The sequence below is a fragment of the Spinacia oleracea genome, chromosome 4, assembly GCF_020520425.1.
Source record: "Spinacia oleracea cultivar Varoflay chromosome 4, BTI_SOV_V1, whole genome shotgun sequence".
NCBI lineage: Eukaryota > Viridiplantae > Streptophyta > Magnoliopsida > Caryophyllales > Amaranthaceae > Spinacia > Spinacia oleracea.
The window spans coordinates 147,115,923-147,124,854 of NC_079490.1; the positions used below are offsets into that span (position 1 = coordinate 147,115,923).

The 8,932-nt window shown below is 28.1% G+C and overlaps 1 long non-coding RNA gene across 1 annotated transcript; it reads left to right on the plus strand.

Annotated features, from left to right (window-relative positions):
* Window positions 1-504: 504 nt before the first annotated feature.
* LOC130459818 (uncharacterized) lies at window positions 505-2,946 on the plus strand. Its single transcript, XR_008919456.1, has 2 exons — window positions 505-766; window positions 2,629-2,946. It is a non-coding gene; the product is annotated as an uncharacterized lncRNA (long non-coding RNA).
* The last annotated feature ends 5,986 nt before the right edge of the window (window positions 2,947-8,932 follow it).

Here is an 8,932-nt window from a genome sequence, read left to right on the forward strand (position 1 = left end):
TTTTATTATTAGATATGATTATAATTTGTTAGATTTTCAAGTGGTTGTACTCTAAAGCTCGTTTAAGAATACTCGTTCATGAAAAAAGCTCGTTTATAAACTCGGATCGATTAATAAATGAGCCGTTCACGAACAGTTCGCGAACACAAAATCTTTTAAACGAACCGAGCTTGAACAGATTTTTGAGCTCGGTTAAAAGCTCGGGCTCGAGCTCGAGCTCGCATAAGTTAAATGAACTTGAACACGAACAGGGTAAAGCTCGGCTCGGCTCGGCTCGTTTACACCCCTAGCTATAACATTGAAAAAATATTAAAAAGTGACATACATAATTAGGATTGGGTGAATGTTCTCAACTCTGATCGTTTCAAACTCGCCCCATCACCAAGGTGGGTACATGTTATCCTTATACCCATCCACCAAAAATCTCTTTTTGTTAGTTAACATTAGTCAATCATTTACGTTTAACTTTATCGTCAGACCAATCTAAAATCCAAACTCGCCCCTTCATCAAGTGTGATTCATCATTTACATATATAAATTCTATTTTGTACGGAAGTTTAAAGTGATATTACAATCATCTATATATTATACTCCATTCCTTTCAAAAGCTGCTCCCATCTTCTTAAATTCCTGCTCTCATCAAATTCCTCTCCCATTCATTTATTTCTCTTTATAGGATCTCCCATCTTCTTAAATTCCTCAAATTTTCAAATTTCATCCTCGCTCATACGCGAGTTTGTTACCATTGAAGAACAAGGACAAAATGGTATTGCATGTTTAATTATTTTTTCCCCTTATGTTGTTATGGAATTTGGCCTACTTATTTTGAGCGGATTTTAGTGGGAAAAGGTTGTGGTATTGTTTTGATTGCTTAAGATTTTAGATGATTTTACATTAATTTAGGGTATAATTTCGAGAACAATTTCTTATCCTTTGTAATTCTTGAACTTATTCACGGTACATGTAATTTCTCAGGATCAATTTGCAAAATTAGGTAATTCTTTGTTCTATTGATTGCTTTGGTGTTTGTTAGAAATTTAGGAAAATTAGTTTGTTTTGGGCAGATTTTAATCAGAAAGATTGAGGTTTAATTGCAATCAATTATGAAAATTACCTCTTTGATTGAATTTTATCTTATATTCTACTTTGTATTAAATTGCATGTGACATGTTTTTTGTTTATCTTGTAACCGTTTTTCCTAACTTTCATCTTTGAGTTTTGTAATATGTCTTGAGAATTTGTTGATTTTAGGATTACTTTGAAGTATTTGATTTATTGAATGAGTATGAAATTGTTTAAGAGAAAAGATGTATACATTTTGCTGCATAATGGAGTCTTTAGTAGCATTGTCAGGTGTAGAATGAAGGCACAAATCGTTACAAGGTGACTCCTTTGTTTATGACGACGACACCATTTGATGGTCTGATTGAAATTGAATAAAACGAAATTGAACTTTTTATTTTTTTTTTGTTTGAGTTAAATTTTAGAAATCATGAAGTTTTTCGGGAAAAAAAGTTACTCCCTTATATTGGAAGTATAAGCTTTTACCTTAGTTTAAGTCAGATCCTTGCTAATTTCTTAGTTTAAGACCTAGGCAACAACAACACCAACCACTCCTTGGTCTAATATTTTGCCGCAAAAAAGACTTAAGTAGTGAAAGTTATGGATTAAGGAAGGGGGGAAGGGAGATGTAACTGATGATAGGAGAGAACCTTGTGGTTCCACTATATAAGTCTGTTCTATATACTCTGTATTTTCTTATGCTATGATTTCTGACAGTAGCAGTAGTTTATATCATGAATATAGAATGTAATTCATGTTTGATTTTTCATTTTGTACTCTTTATTCAGTATGAACCATATCATTCAAATGGGTATTTTCCTCTTTTATATTACGGGGTAATATTAAAGCCCGACTTAATTTAATTATTTAACCTTTTTTTGGTTTGATTTGTGGATGATCTTGAATGGTGGTAACAAATGAATCCAAAAAAGTAACCTATGAATTCTATGAGTGATATTTGTTCCCTTTTTCTAATATTATCTTGTGGAGAAACTAACATCGTTGAAGTTGCCATAATATTGTGGGAAAACAATTGTTTAGAGTTTTATAGACGGATAAATACATCTAACATTACTGGTGTATGTTTCTTCTTTACAAGAAATTTATCCTCCGTAGTTCAAACGCCAATTGAGCAAAGTAAGTTTGCTATAATTTCAAGTTTTTTCATAGTACTATGGGCTCGGAAGGGATGTCATTTTCCGGAATATACCAAAAGATAAAAGTGTACACAAGTCACTTAAAAAGACAATGCTTTTTAATTGTTCTTATACAAAACGTAGCACATAATGTTCGTGCATCGCATGGAACATAATTTGAATGAGGTTTTCATGCCTTCTGCATCTCCCTTTTGATAAACTTCAAATGTCTTCAATTTTGTTTAATTATTGTTGTATTGTGCTTACCGTCTAATATAGGATATGGATAATTGTATATACAAGCTCCGTATCATTCTCTAATGAAACTTGATCATTCATATACATATACGTAGTATAATTATTTGTGTTTTAGAGTGATTATTACTTTTATTCCAGTAGTTTTAGTGTTCCTCATTTTGCCTTTTGATAGGGAAGTACTGCTTCAGAAGAACACCAATCAAGTAAAGAAAAGGCCAATTCATCCCCGAAGCAATAATTCACAAAATCTGTTAAAGTGAAGATTCACTTTACACTAAAAAATTAAGAGTTGCCTAGAAATGTATACTACGGAGTACTACACTTCATATTACACCTATTTTTACGCCGAACCGCTATGTACAACACATGCAAATTTTTAATTTTTCCGTAATTTTGTAAAGCATTTGTTATGAGTATTTTTTTTTCTTCATACTATTGTTTGAAATTTTTACTCCATATTAAATAATATATTTTTTATTGTTTCTTTTTATTGCTTCAGCATCCTACTATATAATAAGTTGTAAGTCATATCGTGTGACTATGTTTCAAAGGGGTAACTAACTAACTAACAACGATATACAAGATTGTATAGTTGTAATTATGTTAATTAGAGTCGTCTGAATTTAAGGAAGCTACTTCATAATTTATTTGTTTATTTTTGGAATATTAGCTCATAATTTTTATAAAATAAATTTAAAAAAATATAACCTTAAACATATAAGAAAACCGTGCATCGCACGGGCCAAAAACTAGTTTTATACAGTATGAGACCTTTTTAACAAAAATAAACCAAAGAAAATAATATAGTTTTATAATTAAAATAATTATTTTAATTAAAAGAGAGGCAAATCAGAGAGTGACATTTGTTAGCTCCACATTGATTTCCTCTCTTTTAGTATAATATATAGATACTCATTATATATTACCAAACCCATAAGTCATAGATAAAAATAATCTTGCATCCTAATTCAACCAAGATTATGTTAAAACAATGCGCGATGATCTTCGAGCATTTCTTCTTATTTTTCTCAAAAAAATATGCAAAAACAATATAAATAAGAGAGGATTAATAAATAAAAAAAGGGCATTACAAGAATTTGTATCTGACAACCCAATAACGACAGATTAAAAATTCTGTCACAAAAGTTTTTTGCGATGGGGCTAACAATCAAATAAAGACGGGAACAACCATCGCATATCCCTTTTACGATAGGCTAACGACGATATTTTTCATCAATTCATCCCCTTTTTATAATGGGTTTGCGACTGGAAATCCCACCACTATTGATCTCTAGGGACGGGATTTCTCGTCATTAAATGGTACAATTTCTTGTAGTGGGATTACAAAGCAAGTAAAATGATAGACTAACACCAATATCCAGGTCTTTAAAAAAATGGAAGTTTATGTGTTCCTCTACTTATCTAGGTCTTTAAAAAAATATCTAATTGTGATTAATTCTTATCTAGGACTTTAAACATCTATATATATACGGAGTATATGTTATCCTAGATAAGTAGAGGAACACATCAAGGTCTTTTCGTATGTATTATATTTATATTTTTGTAAAAAAATTTCTAATAATTTTTTTCATTTGTATTTAGATATATATTAAGAAGCATGTGATAAAATTAACATAATAATTTAAAATATAACATGTTCTATGTTATCCTATCACATTAGGTACTACTACGTATATATTATAATTTATTTATTTTTGCTCTTCAACAAACACTTCATGGAGTGAAACTTTACGGTAGATTTTCACGATATATTTTAGTAAAATTATAGTACAACGTAAGATAGATTTACAACTAAACAAAGGGCCTATAAAATGTTTTAGAGGACCTTGTTAAATACATTAAATCAATATTTACCTTTTGTTGTGCATATGTATTCATCATATGACACAAATTCTTAAAAAATTGATTGTATTATAATAATATAATTGATAGTCCAAGTTAAACTATTATGAGATTTTCTATATCGGTTATCAGAAATTGTCTACAAAGGTTTTTCATTGGGTAAAAATAATAAACGATCTAATTAAGGAAAGTTTTTGAACATATTCGTACTTACTATATGACACATTTCTAAACGAAACTTGATAGTACCTACGATTAATCATTATTTATGTTATAAGAGAGGCAAATCAGAGAGCAACATTTGTCATATCCACATCGATTTTCCTTTTTTTTAGTATAGTACGAAGTATATAGATTAAAGTTAAGAAACTTATAGACATGAGAAAATGAGTAATTCGTAGTATATTCGATTTTATTACCATAAGTAATTAGAAAATTTTAGGGAAAATATGTAGAAAATATATTAATTATTTTACCATAGATTAGTTACTAATATTATAAAAGAGGCAAATCAGAGCGACATTTGTCAGAGAGTACATCAATTTGCCTCTCTTTTAGTATAGTACTCTGTATATAAATGTTTGTTAAAAATCGACTAAAATATAAGTCAATTGTTTAGCCTAAAATATTTGGAGGAGCTTTTTGAAATAAAGAGGGTTACGTACTCGCACATCATTATTCTTGTTTACTACTTCTTCCATTTTTTTAGGATAAACCATTTTTATTTTCACGGTTGATAGTAAATAAGTTCAACAATTAATATCTCAAATCATCAATTAGTAAAAATTATTTAAAGATGGTAGTATTATGTAGGTATTTAGACAAATCGAACAAAATTCTATGGGAATACATGACTATGTTCATCATAAAGTATTAATACTCACCAAAAAAAACGTAACAATTAGAGGTATGTGTGAATATATTAGCTAGTGAAAAAATCAAATAGTTGCATCTAAAAAATTTAGGAATTGCGTAGTAAAGTAGTAGATGTATTAGATTATATAAGTTTTGCTCATTTTTAAAGAAGTTCCATAATTTTTTTAAAATAGTAAAATGTTACTATAAATGGCGATGATAATCGAATTTAGTTGCTAAATATACATACTACGATAAAATAGTACAACTAATGAGGGTGACAATTATCGCATATAGTTGTTAAAATATTATAGAGTACTATTGTAATTTTTTTATACTCTTACTCATACTTGATTGATTTTCTAATTTATTTGATTTCAAATTATGTAAGTACGAAATACAAATAAGTAGGCTACACTCAAATTTTTATAAAAATCATAATACGTATTCCGTACAATGTGTTAATTTTTATAGAAAGAGGTATATTTGTTACCAAATGTAGAAAAGATATTTAATTAAAAAAATTATTACCTATGTATAGAATGAAATCTTTTTTTATTTTGAGGAAAAGATAAATATTTTTTTGAGGTAAAAGTTAACAAAACAAAATATAGAATCAAATATTTTATTTTTTTTCTAATTATTTTTATGTCATCACCACATTGATTTCCTCTCTTTTAGTATAATATATAGATAGATGTTAGGAAGAGATACCTATTGAGGCTTAACTTGTATATTGGGCTCATGTATGTATTTACTTATTACTTAGCTAACCCAATTTATGTCAAATTGAAACGTTTTTGTAATCCAAGGTACCCAAGTAGAATATTAAAACTTGAGTACTGGAACGGGAATTATGTCAAATCTCAAACACCTAAAATAAAAAATAAATGCCTAGAATTTTTATTTTTTTTGGTGTTAGCACCCGATTTACCCTTAGAGCTAATTCGGGTTTGGGGCGAGCTATGGGTGATTAGATTCCAGTTCGCTCCCCATTATTATTGGAGGGATCGAATACGGGTTCTCCCTACCAAGTTCAGCCCCTATCACCACTAAACCAACAAATAATTGGTAAAAATGCTTAGAATTTAAGTGCGTGCTCATTCAACATTTCAACTGAAGGATTTATGTGAATTACTCCGTACGTCGGTCCACCTCTTTATGAATTATATTTATGACCAACCCTCTACCGTCTCCAACTCTCCACCATCCATGATCCCACAATCGCTAACTGATGTACCTGGGTACAGCCAGCTCTGGCTGTACCCCCAAAAACGACGTGCTCATATTGTTTGTTCATTCTTGTCGGCTGTTTGTTCTTTTTTATTGTACTGTTTGTTCATTCTTATTTTACTGTTTGTTATTTCTTGTTGTACTGTTTGTTCTTTCATGTTGTTTTTTAAATTCATCATCAAATTTTCATAATTGTTGTATTTTGTGTTCTTTCTTCTGGAATTTTATGTTCTTTTTTATATTGTTTGTTCTTTCTTGTTTATTTATTTGTTTATAATAATCATATGGTTAATGTTCATAATTAAACTCTTCATTAATCTTTTATTCTTTCTTTTTGTATTGTTTGTTCTTTCTTGTTGTACTGTTTGTTCTTTCTTGTTGTTTTTTAAATTCATTCATCAAACTTATTGTTGTATTGTTTGTTCTTTCATGTTGGCTTTAAAATTCATCATAAAATTGTTCATAATTGTTGTATTGTTTGTTTTTTTCCTGGAATTTTATGTTTTTTTAATATTGTTTGTTAATTTTTGTTGAATTATTTGTTCTTTCTTGTTTATTTGTTTGTTCATAATAATTATCTGCTTTATTATTTGTTCTTTCTTGTTGTATTGTTTGTTCTTTCATGTTGGCTTTAAAATTCATCATAAAATTGTTCATAATTGTTGTGTTGTTTGTTTTTTTTTCTGGAATTTTATGTTCTTTTTTATATTGTTTGTTCTTTTTTGTTGAATTATTTGTTCTTTCTTGTTTATTTGTTTGTTCACAATAAATATATGGTTAATGTTCATAATGAAATTGTTCACTTCATTGGTCTTTTATGTTTTTACAAGCGCCTATATTGTTTATTTCCAAATAAATAAATAAATGTTCATTTCCAAAATAGTAAATGTTCATTCCAAATAAATAAATATATGTTCATTTCCGAAATAGTAAATGTTCATTTCCGAAATAGTAAATATGTTCATTTCCAAAATAGGAAATGTTCATTCCAAATAAATAAATAAATAAATGTTCATTTCCGAAATAGTAAATGTTCATTTTTGTATCAGTATTTGTTCTTTCTTGTTGTATTGTTTGTTCTTTCATGTTGGCTTTAAAATTCATCATAAAATTGTTCATAATTGTTGTATTGGTTGTTCTTTTTTCTGGAATTTTATGTTCTTTTTTATATTGTTTGTTCTTTTTTATTGAATTATCTGTTCTTTCTTTGTTTGTTCACAATAAATATATGGTTAATGTTCATAATGAAATTGTTCACTTCATTGGTCTTTTATGTTTTTACAAGCGCCTATATTGTTTATTTCCAAATAAATAAATAAATGTTCATTTTCAAAATAGTAAATGTTCATTCCAAATAAATAAACATATGTTCATTTCCGAAATAGTAAATGTTCATTTCCGAAATAGTAAATATGTTCATTTCCAAAATAGGAAATGTTCATTCCAAATAAATAAATAAATAAATGTTCATTTCCGAAATAGTAAATGTTCATTTTTGTACCAGTATTTGTTCTTTCTTGTTGTATTGTTTGTTATTTCATGTTGGCTTTAAAATTCATCATAAAATTGTTCATAATTGTTGTATTGGTTGTTCTTTTTTCTGGAATTTTATGTTCTTTTTTATATTGTTTGTTCTTTTTTATTGAATTATTTGTTCTTTCTTTGTTTGTTCACAATAAATATATGGTTAATGTTCATAATGAAATTGTTCACTTCATTGGTCTTTTATGTTTTTACAAGCGCCTATATTGTTTATTTCCAAATAAATAAATAAATGTTCATTTCCAAAATAGTAAATGTTCATTCCAAATAAATAAATAAATGTTCATTTTCGAAATAGTAAATGTTCATTTTTATAGTTTATTTCCAAACAAATAAATAAATGTTCATTTCCAAAATAGTAAATGTTCATTCCAAATAAATAAATAAATGTTCATTTTCGAAATAGTAAATGTTCATTTTTGTACCAGTATATTAATGTTCATTTTAAACAACACAAAACGACATCGTTTTGGATGGGGGTACAGCCAACTTTAATTGTACCCGAGTATAGCCAAAAATTTGCGATCCACGATCCATCATACAATAAAAATAAAATAATGAGTACGTAGTTGCACTTCGACCACGAGTTTTCACCAAAACAAATGCACTACTTTTGTTGGATGCGTTTGTGCATGGAATTCTTGTTCTAAAACTCTTTTTTTAGGCTTGTATACTTCGTATAATTCATTTGTTTCGGAAATATTACACCATGTTGATTTCGCGCTTCTCAATATACCACTTTGACTCCTTATCTCTTAAGTTATGTATAAGTAAAAATTATAAAAAATTGATATTTAGAAAGTATATACATGGATACGAATCTAATAAGATCCTACATGATTACATACTTTTTACGTATATTTTATAAAAGATGGTTAAACGCACAACGAGAATAGTATAAAAGTTAACATAGTGCGATATTTGTGAAACGGATAAAAATATTTATATTTTTTATAGCTTTTGGGCTTATATACGATATAGTT